Genomic DNA, 15,891 nt, shown 5'->3' on the forward strand with positions numbered 1-15,891 from the left:
AGTTGTTTGTGATTACTTGATAAGGTTGTTTTTTTAAATCTCAAAGAGTATTTCATAAAAATGTACATTCATTAACCAGAGATGTACCGGCCAATAATCGATATCAGCCGTTAAAAGCTATTATCGATTGTTTAAAAATAGCCAATGATCAGGGCCAATTATATCCTGTCAATCAAAAGAGTGCTGAAAAACGTGACCTGCACTGTGTGACCACTGTGTGTGAAGAAAATCTCTTGTGATGAATTTAGGGCAAGTTAATGCGACAATAACGCATTAACAGCAAAAAACAGCTACATAAAAGCAGGCTCTCTCTGACCCTATGAATCACCCATAGTTCAAGCCAGGGTTGCCAGGTCTTCAGTTTTTCCTTATACTAAACATTATTTGTAGCACCTCTCATTCAATAATCGCAAATAGCTCTGTGCTTTGTTACTTCTAAAAATAAACAAAGTGTCATCTTTCAAATTCTGTCCATTTTATCTCGAAATTCAAACAATAAATGCCGTTTTGACACTCTCAAAGGGGACGTGACAGATCACTGTAGCGCCTCAGTTCAAGAGGCAGCGCGAGTCTTTTCTTCCACTTTAATACAAATTATATCTAGAAAAACATGCATGAATATCAGAAGGTATGTTGAAAGACAGTACCCGGCGCATGGTCTAAAAGGGTTGTCCCTATTTTCTTATTGAGTAATGGGTGTGTTTTGGGCGTAACGTGCAATAAACCAACCAGAGTCTCATCTCCCATTACCTTTCAAAGCCAGTTGCGCTCGCGCCATGGCGGATTCGCTATTTACATGGCGAAACTTGCAAGCGGAAAGACTGAACGTTTCTCCAGAGAGGAAACGGATCTGCTCGTGCGCAAGGTCACGCAAGCAGACCATCTACGGGACAAGCCGGGTTCAACCATATCTTTATGTACACAATAATAATCTTTTACATTGTAATCCTTTTATTTGTAATATTTGGCATGTTTGTGTGCTGCTGCGCGTCCCTGTGTGTGTAATAAGCAGAGTGTACGCGCGTTGTGCACCCGCCTATAGGCGCATATTATTACTAATGCGCCCTTTAAATAACAAAAAATATATATACTGCACTATTGACCAGGTTTCAGTTGGTGGCAGTCTATTTCAGTTGCCTCAAAATAGCAATGTGCCAACAACGCGCCCGAACACACCTCATTTTCAGACCAGCACGCCCATGGGTGCACAAATGGGCGCAAATGCATTTGCTATTTAAACAACGTGGCGCAGGATGTGAAAATGATAACTGCGTCGGGCTGAAACTAGTAAAAAACACTTGCGCTTGGTGCCGCATTGTGCCAGGTGTATGATAGAGCCCTATGAGTTTAATTCAACATTAAACATAGTGTAGCAGTCAATGAGGGACTGTATATATATATATATATATATATATACAGAGATGTAAAGTCCAGGTTCAGAAAGTAAAAGTCCTCCTCAGTATTTTGTTCAATCACCTGGATTTGCTAATTAGCAGTTTTTTTGCCAGGAGATAGAACTAATTAGTGAAATCAGCTGGCTGAGTTCATAGGTGGAATAAACATATGGCAGGACTTTTACTTTCTGACCCCTGGACTCTACACCTCTGTATATATACCTTATCATCTCTTTATTAATATGAAGTTATAAAAACTACATAATTATATATATCTTTTCATATATTATAATTATATATAATTATAACTTTTACACTGAATATCATCCCAACACTTCAGATAAAAAAAAAAAAAAACACTTACATATTAGCAAGACATTTACTCAACAGTGCTTCAGTGTCCCACATTACCCCCGTCCTAATTTACCCTAATTTACCACCTTCCCAATGTCAACACAAACTTTCAAAGTTGTCAAATGTATAAACCACAAACCATATAAATTGATATGTAACAAAACATTTCAAATGTCATTGGGTATATTTTACACATCAGCAATCTAGTAGGCTACATTAAGAATGTTATTATTAGGTTTGCTTGACCTATAGCTCTCCCAGATTATCACATGACTATTTATATGGATAAATATTGATAAATACATTGAGGAAAAAAAGGTATTGATCAATAATACATACACATAAACACACACATACTCCAGTGTAGACTGGCCCACATTGGCTGTGTCTTGCTCAGAGAAATGGACACCATGGGATATGGGATTTTTAATGGTGTGTGTGTGTGTGTGTGTGTGTGTGTGTGTGTGTGTGAGTGTGTGTCTACAGGGATATCATGTTTCTAATGGAGCGGGGATGTAGAGGTTTCTCATTTTCCAGTTGGCTGAATCTGAAATCTAGGAGCGTATAGATACTTACCCTACCACAAAGATCAATCAGTGTAGTGTATACACACACACACACACACACACACACACACACACACACACACACACACACACACACACACACACACACACACACACACACACACACACACACACACACACACACACACACACACACACATCACGGAGGCCTGATATCAGTCATTTAATTCTACGTCAAACTGTCACATTTCTGTGTGTGTGTGTGTGTGTGTGTGTGTGTGTGTGTGTGTGTGTGTGTGTGTGTGTGAGTGAGAGAGAGAGAGTACTGAAGCTTTCAACTCACAGAAGTGCAACATTAATCATTGCTCTGACAATTTATTAGAGCAAGTGAACACACATATCTCACCATACACACACGTACAGATATGCTCAAACTGTCAGGATTAGGCCTTTCTTAGAGGCCTTTCTCAAAAATCATATGGTGCCACATTAAATGTCATAAATCCTCTGGTCAAAAATATCATCTACTCCTATATGATTTTCCATCTTCCCTGTGACATAAAAAGAGAAGTTTGGCAGAATGTTAAAGATGTTGTTTTTCATACAAAGAATGAAAGTGAATGGTGACCACATGACTTTATATTCCAAAGGCATCTTTACACAGAAAAAGCAGCACAGAAATCAAATCTGAATAAAATCACAAATTGTGCATTTACACAGGATTTAAAATTGTGGGAAATAACAGTTTGAACAGTACTATTTTAACTTTATATTAACAAAGTGTTATAAAATGAATTTAAAAATAAATAAATGGTAAACAGATAAATAAAACTCGATAACTAAAAATACGGAATTTTTTATTAAATTAAAATTTAATTTGAGTGCTATATCTCACGCTTTGATGTGTGTCTGTGGTACTGATAGTTATTTTCTATTTCTTAGTAAAATTGATCCAGATGGAACAAATGCTACAAAGAAATGATGAATTATTGCACTGGGTAGATATAGCACCACCGTAGGATTAAAAGAGTCAACATTTTTTCCTTTTTTCTTTTCTTCTTCTTCAAAGAGCCAGAAAGCATGAACAATGCTATCGTTAGCGCTTCAGGCAAACATTTTTTTTTATTAAAAACCCTAAATGAAAATGAGAAAAGTTGCCCTGGGAACTAACTGACAAGTTCAAATTGCTAAAATTATTTGTAAATAAAAATTTAATTAAAACATAAATAGAAATAAAAAAATAAAAAAGCACATAACAAAATGTTAAATCAAATTTAAAATTAAAACAAACTATAAAAAAATAAAAGCTATTTGAATATGGATAATACCAAGTTCTATACAGACTGAGTCATTTTTGGAGCTTGAGAGACCTCGGTCATCATTCACTTTCATTGTATGGAAAAAAAGCCTGTCTAACATCCTCTTTTGTATTTCACAGAAGATAAAATGTCCAACACAAGTGTGATTAAATGATGACAGAATGTTCATTGTTGGGTGAATTATCCATTTAATTTTCTACTTCTTTAAAACACAAAGACTTCAGAGATATTTCAGTGAAGATGCTTCAGTCCTAAAGCCTCATACAACCCCATTCCATCACATTTTCATGTTCCAAATAAATGTCTGTGTGAGTGTGTAATCTGTCTAACTCAATGGAGCTCAAAATAAATGCCCATCACGCCCTGAAAAGGCAGACTTATTTTTCAAGTGGTTCCACGCACGCAATATTCAACTAGAAACACATATATCCACACAATGAACATCACACACATGCTCTTTGCCTCAAACAGATAAAGCTTTGAATTCAGATGGTGCCACATAGTGTATGCTGGTGTATGAATGTAGTGGACCACAAAACACACAGAAAGACGAGATTTTTTCCCCTCTCTCTCTTTCCTGACAACATTTGAAAGGCATAATTATGATTCACAAAGAGCTGTAATTAGCAGAATCTGCTTCTCTTGCCTCTCTGTCTATCTCCCTCCCTCTCTTCCTCTCAAACATAGCCACAAAATCAATGCAGAGTCCAGCTGGCATCTCATGCTGTGTTTCTGTCACATCACATATTTACACACATATACACAGACACATATATATATATATATATATATATATATATATATATATATATATATATACTGTATATATATATATATATATATATATATATATATATACACATACACACACACACACACATACATACATACATACACGTGAGCACCCTGACTGGTCTTTTGCTATGCACCCCCTTTCTATCAGAACCAGCATTAACTTCTTGAGCAGTTTGAGCTACAGTAGCTCATCTGATGGATCAGACCACACGGGCCATTCGCTCCCCATGTGCATTAATGAGCCTTGGCCGCCCATGACCCTGTCGCCGGTTCACCACTGTACCTTCCTTGGACCACTTTTGATAGAAACTGACCACTGCAGACCGGGAACACCCCACAGTTTTGGAGATGTTCTGACCCAGTCGTCTAGCCATCACAATTTGGCCCTTGACTCAAATCCTCACATTATCATAACGTTATGCCTGATCGGTGTATATATATATACATATATACATATATATATACACACACACACACAGTACCACATTACTAGTATTAATGTTTTTGAAAGAAGTCTCAAAAATATGCAAAAATACAGAACAAAAAAATATCATTTTGAAATATAAAAATGTATGGTTTAATGGTTTTCTATTTCTATTGTAATAATATTCCACTATATTAATGTTTTTTATTTTTTATTTTTTTTATCAATTAAATGCAGGCTTGATGAACATAAGATACTTCTTTCATAAACATTAAAAATAGTAATGTTTCCAAACTTTTGACTGGTACTGTATATATACGTGTCACGGGTTGGTGGCGGTAATGAAGCGCACAACGAAGGAAATACTCAAACAGATCTTGAATCTAAGAATAAACACAATAACCAGGAGAATAAGTAGGAGGAATCACAACCACGTACACTTGTAAACAATACAGGACAAGGAACTAACTGAAACTGAGGGCTTAAATACACAGAGCAAACAAAGGCAATAACTAACTAGCCACACCTGAAAAGAATACTCACTCATTAAAGGAACCGTATGTAAGATTGTGGCCAAAACTGGTACTGCAATCACTTTCAAATTACTGTAGAGCGGTGTATCCCCTCTATATATATATATATATCAAAATTAACACAGCTCTCTGTGAACAAAACCCTGAAATGTGCGCACAGAATGCCGCTTCTTTTTCAAAGTTTACAAAATGACAAAATCACGCAAAATTCCCATTTTGTATCCTTGTCACAGTCTTAGATGAGTTGTGAGAAAATAGGATGTGCCAGATCTGTGAAAGGTCTTAAAGTGACAGCAGCCTAATAAACCTGCTGTTTGTGATTAATGTTAATCAAAAGACAGAGAAAATCACTCACTGCTCTTGACTGAATAACTTTTGTAGCTTTAATAAGGAATAATCTACATTTATGCAGTGAAGACTGTGTAGTGTTTGATTATTCAATTTCTGTATATTTACCTGTTAGACCAACTTGAAAATCTTAATGCACTGTTTACAAGATTACATGGTCAAAAACAATGAAAACAATAGGTTTTTTTTTGCGTATTTTAGCAAGGCAGGTAAAAATATGAACCGGCCCAACTGGGCCAGAAGAAAAAAACCCTTAGGCCGTGTGTCCACCAAAGCGTTTTTAGCCAGCTGAAAACGATAGGCGCTCTGCTGAAAACGTTACGTTCCTGGAACCTCATGTATAAAACCTTTCGTAGGTTTCATCAGGTTTTATTCCCTTTATAAAACCCAGTCAGCGGAAGATTGTGCGTACATGCATCTCCACCCCGTCTCCTCCCCGATATAACCATATATGGAGCTTACAATACCTCGTTTTACTATGCATAACGTCATCTGCATATCATATTCCCATCCACATGCTACCATAAGACATTAGGAAAATATGAGATAAAGACTATGTGCCGACACATTACATCACTAAAAATCATTCACTATTTTTGCCTTGTTTTAGAATACTTAAATCAATATTGTATAAAATACATTTCAGGGAATGTTTTCCGAGAAGAGATATTCTCAATCTTTTCCACTGGCCAAATAGTAGGGTATTTTTAATTGCTTTAAGCAAATCAAATGTATGCAATTTTGCCTATAAGGTAAACATTTATTTTAGGATGGTTTATATATTTTTAATGGAAACAGATAGGCCTTATTTTTATTTATTTTTTGCAGTGTAAATAATTGTCTGACATAGAGTGTAACCAAACGTTTTAAAAGAGCTTTATGAGCAAGGAGGCTTTTTTTTTAATGTTTTTGTCTCTCCTGTTCACTAAGACTGAACTGATTGACTGTTTTCAATTTGTAATATATTTTAAAATGTATGGCAAAGCTGAATTTTCAGCATCATTACTCCAGTCTTCAGTGTCACCTTCAGAAATCATTCTAATATGTGACCCTGGATCACAAAACCAGTCAAAAGTCACACGGGTATATTTGTGGCAATAGCCAACAATAAATTTTATGGGTCAAAATTATCGATTTTTCTTTTATTTCAAAAACCATTAGGATATTACGTAAAGATCATGTTCCATGAAGATATTTGTAAATATAAATATATACTACTATAAATAAAACAGTTATTTTTGTGAGTGAATGCAGCACAATCACGAACATAAATGGAAAACTTCAAAGGCCATTTTCTCAATGGTTCGATTTCGATTTTTTTTGCACCGCCAGATTCCAGAGTTTCAAATAGTTGTGTCTCGGCCAAATATTGTCCTATCATAACAAACCATACATCAATGTAAAGTGTATTTATTCAGCTTTCAGATGATGTATGAATCTCAAGTTCCAAAAAATTTACCCATGTGACTGGTTTTGTGGTCCAGGGTTACATATGATGATTTTCTGCTCAAGAAACATTTCTTATTGTTATCATTTATCAATGTTGGAAGACAGTTGTGCTGCTTAATATTTTTGTGGAAACCATGATACATTTTTAACAGGATTCTTTGATGAATAGACAGCTTAAAAGAACAGCATTTATTAGAAATAGAAAAAGCTTAAATTTTTTTGACCCCACTGCAACATGTTTTTCACTATATTTGCATGTGAATGTGTATGAGTGTGCGTGTTCTCGGAGTTTGGATAAAGGCATTGCCGACATCCCTCTTCCCATTTACATAACGCACAAGCCCACAGCATCTACCACACACACACAACCTAAGCTCAGTGTCACACACACACACACACTCACAAACAAACCCTGTAGCAGCAAACCCTGCCTGAGTCCATCTTGAGACGAAACGGAGGGTGACAGGCATGTGCGTGTGTGTTTGTGTGTATGCACATGTATATCTTGTTTTATTTGTGCTTGCCTATTTGTATGTGTGTGTGATGCGAGAGAATGTGACAAAAAGAGAGAGCTAAATTCTGTGTTGCTTGGGACGAGTACATAATGTTTAGCAGTAATGTCCGCATCGTACCTCACTGAAGCCCTAAAAGCAAACATAAATTCATTTTAGGCCTGATCTGTCCACTAGAACCAGCTCAGGCGGTGTGGGGTCAGACCAGAGATCTTCTGATGTTTGGCTTGAACTGATCAGATGGATACAGGACAGTTTAAACACACACACACACACACACACAAACACAAACACAAGTCTGGTTCACTATCTTTGTGGGGACTCTCCATAGACTTAATGGTTTTTATACAGTATAAACTGTATGTTCTGTCCCCTTACACTAACCCTACCCCTAAACCTACCCATCACAGAAAACTTTCTGCATTTTTACATTTTCAAAAAAATACAATTTAGTATGTTTATTTACCCATTCCCCTCATGGGGACCACTGGCTGGTCCCCACAATGGAGGTGATCTCAGGTTTTACTATCCTTTTGGGGACATTTGGTTCCCACAATGTAATATAAATCAAACGCACACACACACACACACACACACACACACACACACACACACACACACACACACACACACACACACACACACACACACACACACACACACACACACACACACACACACACACACACACACACACACACACACACACACACATTTGGAGAACAACTAGGTGGATATATAAATTGATGATGACAAAGTTTATTAGAGGGAGACCAATATATCAGCTAAAATAATTATGAGCCAACAATCAATTACCATTTAGTGATTATCAGCATTTGCCAGATTAAAATATGAAGTGATTTTTTTGTGAATACATTTTGAGTAAATATCATATTCTCATATCAAAAAAGCATAATATGTCTTATTTAACTATATTACAATATATATATATAATATTTAGACATATAAATATAGTTTTTGGAAATTGATACTTTTATAAAGCAAGGATTCATTTAATTGATCAAAAGTGACAGTAAAAACGTATATAATGTCACAAAAGATTTCTATTTTAAATAGATGCTGTTCTTTTAAACTTTCTATTCATCAACAAATCCTGAAAAAAAAGTATCATGGTTTCCACAAAAATATCAAGCAGCTATAAAGGATTTAATATTAATTTCTTCAACTTAATATTTTGCTGGCTTTTTATATTGAACAGTACTTCAGGTCCCCTTCTGCTGTTTCTAAATGTGCAATATAAATAAGTGTTAACTTAATATACTGTATATTTCGGCATTACATCAGCCATTCATCATCCTAAAACACCTATATTGGTCGACCACTAAAGCATATACCTGTAAGATAGAATAAAAGAGGGATGGATGTTAATTATACTGTGCTGTGGAAATGCAAATAGAGAAACAAAGTGGGCTTAATTGTTAATTATGTGTAAGCGGTTCTAAATCTCATTTGCTGGTATCAGGGGATTGACTATTGGCTGCATTCAGATACAGTGAGAGAACAAGAGTCCTAACGCTACAAGACAGAAAGCATCTCGGTCTGCGCCTTTCCATTTTTCAGGCCTGTCCAAAGCCTCCTTCTTTGAAAGAAATCAAAATAAATAAATAAATAAATAAATAATCTGCAGTCAGGTGCTCTCTCTCATTCTGTAAGGCAGCACAAAAAACACATTTCAATCAAATCCTCACTCTGCACCAGATTGTCAAAACCCTTCACAAACAGTAATCAGGACTCACTCCCAAATCTCTTCAATTCACTCTCCCTCTCTTTCTTTCCGTCTCTCTCTGACCTGCATGTCTCTCTCTTTCTATCCTTCCCTACAACATTTCTTCTCACTGTTCCCTTCAAGAGAACAATGCTAAAGGACGACTATGCTAGTTCTGATTAGATGTAACAGTGCATGAAGAACATAATGAGACAGGAAATTATGGAATGATTGTAAGCTCCACTGAAGCCACGTGTCAGACGGACAGAAACAAGCTAAATTAAATAGCTGCAGCAGAAAGACCCTTCCAGAACACTGAGGTCACACAACACAGACCTTTAAAACCAGAAGATCTGATTGGCTGATGATGCAAACGTAACATGATGAGCATAATGAGCAATGATTTTATCAATTAAGGATCAGACAGTGAAAAGACTGCTATTCTGTCCCCAATCTTTCTCCTCCTTTGTTTTTGTGTGTGTGTGTGTGTGTGTGTGTGTGTGTGTTCATTTTGCAGTTCACCAGCCAACTTACATGAAATCAAGTACGTAATTAGGGGTCTCTAGCAGTGTGTGTGTGTGTGTGTGTGTCCAAACTCACATGGGAGTGAATAATAATGGCTAATGAAACATCATGATGTGTTTACTCATGCGGAATTGAATCTACCCAGAAATCTCAATTTAATGAAGTGCGTTTATGAGCGTATGTGAACGAACAAATGTGCCAGTCTCAAAATAATAGTTTGAATATGTGTGCACCCCAAATAGCCACTTACAAAAATCATTTATGTTGTGCCAGATCATGTACGCTACCATTTTATATTTTTGAAAGAAATCTCGTATGCTCAGCAAGGCTGCATTTATTTGATCAGAAATACAATAAAAACAGTAGAAATAGCATTGCAATTGATAATAACTGTTTTCTATTTGAATATATTTTAAAATATTTATTCCTATGATGTCAAAGCTGAATTTTCAGCATCATTACTCCAGTCTTCAGTGTCACATGATCCTTTAAAAATCATTCTAATATGATGATTTGTTGCTAAAGAAACATTTCTTCTTATTATTACTAGTTGGAAATGGAGGCGTTATTTTTTTTCAGTTTTTTTTTTTTATGAACGTTTGAAGAGCAGCATTTATTTGAAAAAGAAATCTTTTGTAACATTATAAATGAGCCCCCTTTAGGGTCTTTTGGACCTGACCTTGACTGATCTACATTTATGTTTAAATCAACATAGAATATCTGTAATGTATTCTCTGGAAAATTTACATATGTAATATATTCACACGAGATTCTTTCAGTTCCATATTATCTATCTAGCTGATAAATTACCAAATGAATGGAGAGAGAGGTGCAAAGCATGACAAAAAAAAATGTTGAATGAGCGTCTTTCCTGTTCATTAAGATGGACTATTCGCTATTCAAAATAAGAGCCTCTTTTAATAAAATCTTATCTTCTCTGCTTGGATCCAGAAGGGGCCGACACAGCCTCAGCCACATTAAAAAGCAGTTTACTGGACATACTTGGAATTAACTGATGTGCCTATAGGGTACATTCAGCAAACACGTGTTCTGTAATATTTTGTTCTAATATATATACAGGGCTTGAGATTAACTTTTTCTGCCCACCAGCCACTGTGGCTAGTGGTTTTCCAAAGTTACTAGCCAGTCAGCATACAGATATTTTTTATATTATTTCATAATTTGGCAGCAGGTATTAGGGAGTTGCACTTTAAGACCATTAAACTGTTACACGTTTTCTTTCTCAACATAACTGACTGCGTTTATGTGAATACTCGCCAAGACAGGCATTTTGACAAAAAAAATGGTGTATTTGACTGGCTTTATGTGTGCGCACTTTGTGAGCACAAAATCTGCGGGAATAAGTAAAATTATGCGCAATATGCGCAATCACATGGCGAAATTCAAGCCCTGTTACACCAACAATATTCATCCGGAGCAAATTAAACGAGTGAGTGAGGGGAGGCAGGTTTGTGTGTCAACTCGCTGTCAGAGAGATGAGAGAGCAAGAAAGCGCTGCTGGCATCGTGTATCTATTCTGCGGAAAAATTTGTATTGGAAGCGTTTCAGATATCAGTTTCAGTATCAATATGTATAGAAAAATCTATGTTTTTGACAATACTACATTGCACTTAGTTTATTATTTCAGATGCAGTTTTAAAAGACTATAATTGAAAAATGTATATTATATATAAAATTGAACCCGCCACAGTGGCTAGTAGGACTTACTGTGTTACACGCCACTGCTGAAATACACCCGCATTTGACGGGTTGGCAGGTGTTAATGTCAAGCCCTGTATATATATATATATATATATATGAAGAGTTCAGATGTAAAAGCCTCTAAGTGCCATCTGAAATTTTCTTCTAGAATGATAATTTTTATCAAGCTCGTATATTTAAGTTCAGTAATTTCACTTAAATGGCAATGAAAATTACCTATTAATTGTCATTTAAGTGAAATTACTGACCTTAAATATACGAGCTTGATAAAAATGATCATTCTAGAAGAAAATTTCTTTTGCATCTGAACTCTTCATATATATATAAGGCTTGTATGTATATATATATATATATATATAGTGTCAAAATGCTTTGTCACCACTGCAACTTAAACTTTAATACAGAGTTGGATAGCATAATGTTATGCTTTCTCTTCAGCTGTGTTCAGTCTAAATTCTGCAGAGAGAGTTTGTTTGTGAATTAAACAAGGCAGGTGGATATTATTTGTTTGTGTTGCGTGCGGTGTGAAGGTACTGCTAATGTAACCTGTACAGGCTGCTACTGAATCAGAATAGAAAAAAAGTGAGACAATAAACGACGTGATTAAATGATAAGATCAGAAGCCAAAGCTCTTGAGCGTGACTAGGAGCCTCAAGTGCGGAGCGCTGCGTGTCAAAATAACATTTAATGTCTTTGAATCATTATTAACATCATAAATTCTATTTATAATTGAAAATAAAATCAACACAAGATTAGCACTGTCATTAAAATAAAAATCATCCTGAAACACCCATAACTCACAAAAAAAAAGCATAAAAAAAGCATTATGTCAGAGGAAACAACTCTTTATATGGAGTTTCCTAACTTATTGTCCATTCAATAACTGCAGACCATATGGCCCCAAAAAACACATTTTATGTGCCTTACTGTCAAATAAAGGCTCTTCAGTAGGTGTGTAAGCGTGTGCATTCCAGAGAGAGTGACTGAGAGGGAGAACATCATCAAAACCAATGGTGCAAAGCGGGCAACCCATCTGCCACAAAGGAACAATAAAGCCTAAGGCTTCTGTGTGTGTGCGTGTGTGTGTGTGTGTGTGTGTGCATGCGCACTAGAGTGTGTGTGTGTGTGTGTGTGTGTGTGTGTGTGTGTGTGTGTTTTAAACACCCTGAGGCTGCACAGTGATAAATTACTCCTTTTTTCTTTTTCCCCCAGAGAGACAGGCTGAAGGAAGGGAGGGTGAGAGGTTTGGTACACGATTGCAAATTTCAAATTGATAAAGAGCAGGAATTGCAGGACATAAATATAAAATTAAAGTATCTGTCACACTTCTGTAAACCACAGCGGCACAATGGAAAATGCCATGCAGATGAGGACAAAAAACAACAACAAGGAAATGGATGGGAAATAGCGAGGAAGTGTGTTCTTATTTGTGAGCGTCATGACTGCAGGGTGAATATATGCAGAGGGAGAGCGCATGCTGTTTTCTTATCTCAATCACACCGTGTGTGTGTGTGTGTGTGCTGGGAGAGAGCGGGGCTGATTGCGACAGCAAAATCTTGCCAAAGGCTGTGCAGTTGTTACACTGATAAGACAAAGTTCTTTAAAAAGATTTTTGCTTTTTTTGTACAATAGAGTCATTAAATAAAAAAATAAAAAATATTAAATACTGTCAAATTAGAACAGGCATGTAATTTATTACAGCAAATATACAATCATTATCAATAAGCACTAATGATTATGGAAAAGAATCTTCTTTCTACTTATTTTTTTATTATTAATTACAATTCAATTCACAATTTTGTAATAATTACAAAAATAATTACATTCAAATTAATAGCTTATTATTTTAATGTTTTTTAATTTAATTTCATACATTAAGTGTGACTAAAGTGTCCAAATACTGTGTATGTGTATGCATATATATATATATATATATATATATATATATATGTACGTATATACACATACATACACACATACACACACACATAGATATGTGTCTATGTATGTACATAAACACACATACACAAATTTAAATAGTTTTGATAATAATATTATATAATTATAAATTAAGCATTCCTAGTCTTATTATTAATATTATTATCAATTTTACAATTAAATGATGATTAGTATACATAAATAATATTCGTAACATTTCAATGTACATTTCAGAATTATTTTCTTTTCTTCTTTTTTCTTTAAATATACAGATTATATACTATACCCAGGAAACCCAATATATCTGGACACACTTGGATACTTTAGACACACATATAAATAAATACCATGTGAAAACCAAGTGCCATTTTAAAATTTCATAAACATACATGGACAAAAAAACTCCCTCCACCCCTTCATTCTCTCTTTCTGTCTGTCTCTCTCTTTAACACACAGACACGATCAACACATAGAAAATGAGTGTTCAATCAGAGCCACTTATATAGAGATGTGGAGTGACAGAAACTTAGTGGAGCTCATTTCCTGTTTAAATGAAGTCATTTCCTGTATCAGAAGCCACTTAAGGGCTGTGACCTCAAAATAAACATCACTTATTACATGATTAAACACCTTACTGAAGAAAAACACAACGTATACACCCACCCCCAGACTTAGCGAGAGAGATTAGACGTGCTTGATGTTAATGCAGAGGGAGACTGCAGCAGCGTGATAAGGAAAAGTGCTTTTAAAATCTTATTATTCAACCTGTTCAGTGCTTCGCTAAGGATGTGCCTGCTAAGAGCGTGAACATAAATGCAAATGTATGGCGATTATGGTGGAAAATGCGTCACAGAGACAGAGGGCTAAACATATAGTTATTACTATGTATCTGTACTCGTCGCTTTTTTGTCGCTCACCATCTATCTCTCGAACAGCATTGTGGTTCATTAGTAAGCAGGTGTTCAGTTTTTATCTTTTTGCATATCTATTTATGGGTTGAATAGATGCAGCATCCCTTGAAGGACGTAATGTCATTGAAATGTCCCTTCCCACTCGCCCTATTTCTTGCGTGTGAATGTGTTTTTTTTTAGTCTGCTTTCGCATTTTATCAGAGATCCTGGCTAATGAGTTGGGAGCTGAATTTGGCAGCAGTGGTCTGTAATTGTTTTAAATAAGCCTCATGCGTCATGCCAAATAATGGCAGTTCAATGAAGACATTAATCTACACAAGCACATCTGTGAGACTTCATTTACCGTCCTCCCCTCGTGACATCAACCGCGCGCCGCTATAAACGGTCCCCGCGGTCCCTCTGCTAACTGAAGACATGTCGACTTATTAAACAGCCTTTTGGTGATTTAACTGAAGAACCGCACAAAGCGTAACACTTCTGACATTCATTTCACTCTAATCTGTCCATCTCTCTGTTCTTTCTCCTCTGTTCTCTCCATCTCTCTCTCTCTTTTGAAACGGGGAACGTACTGAATGCTAAAAAAGCCATTGCCTTTTTAGCATAAATGAGTAAAATTACAGTGGTATGATTGGGGCTGGGTGATATAATAAAAAATTGCTTTTCAATATTTTTCAGTCTTTAGATTACATTTAATAAATATCTCAATGCGCATTTCATCTAAAACGGCATAAAGGGTCATTTTCCTCCACTTTTTTTTTTTGCAAGCCGAGACCAATAGAGGAAATGCATCTATTTAGCATTTTGATACAATTAATTTCATTGTAAATAATTTTATCTGCATAACAATTTAAGTAAAAGGCTGTGCTTCAATAGAAGCAAGTATCCAACCTCTTGTACAAAGGAGTTTGCATGATCAGAGTGTATAAAACATGTTTTTAATTTTAAGATTTCCAATGTGATCTCAGAACCTTTGGACTCCAATACATTATTACTAAAATAAAACATTTACTTGATTGTTAGGCAATTTTTGAGGGATAACAAAATGAATCAAATTACTCAAATGATCGACTTCTCAGAACAAATTCACAGAAATGTTTAAAAACAAATTCCCTGTTTAAAATAATTAAAGTGCATTAAAATGATGCTTATATACACACAAACATCAAAATCAATGTGAATATCTGCTTAATCACCCGGGCCTAGAGATGATGACACACACACACACACACACACACACACACACACACACACACACACACACACACACACACACACACACACACACACACACACTTTATGTATCCACTGACTGGCCTATCAGTGCTGTGGTGTTAGACAACACAACACAGAAGAGAGGAATACAGAGAGAGGCAAATACGCACTCACGTACACAGCTGCCGCTATCTATTGTATT

General features: G+C 35.7%; 1 protein-coding gene across 4 annotated transcripts in view; it reads right to left on the minus strand.

Moving 5' to 3' along the window:
• Positions 1 to 15,891, minus strand: part of znf385c (zinc finger protein 385C) — a 99,927-nt gene that overhangs the window by 25,474 nt on the left and 58,562 nt on the right. The gene's annotated exons all lie outside the window — the stretch shown is intronic.

The sequence above is a fragment of the Rutilus rutilus genome, assembly GCF_951802725.1.
Source record: "Rutilus rutilus genome assembly, chromosome: 1".
NCBI classification, from domain to species: Eukaryota; Metazoa; Chordata; class Actinopteri; order Cypriniformes; family Leuciscidae; genus Rutilus; species Rutilus rutilus.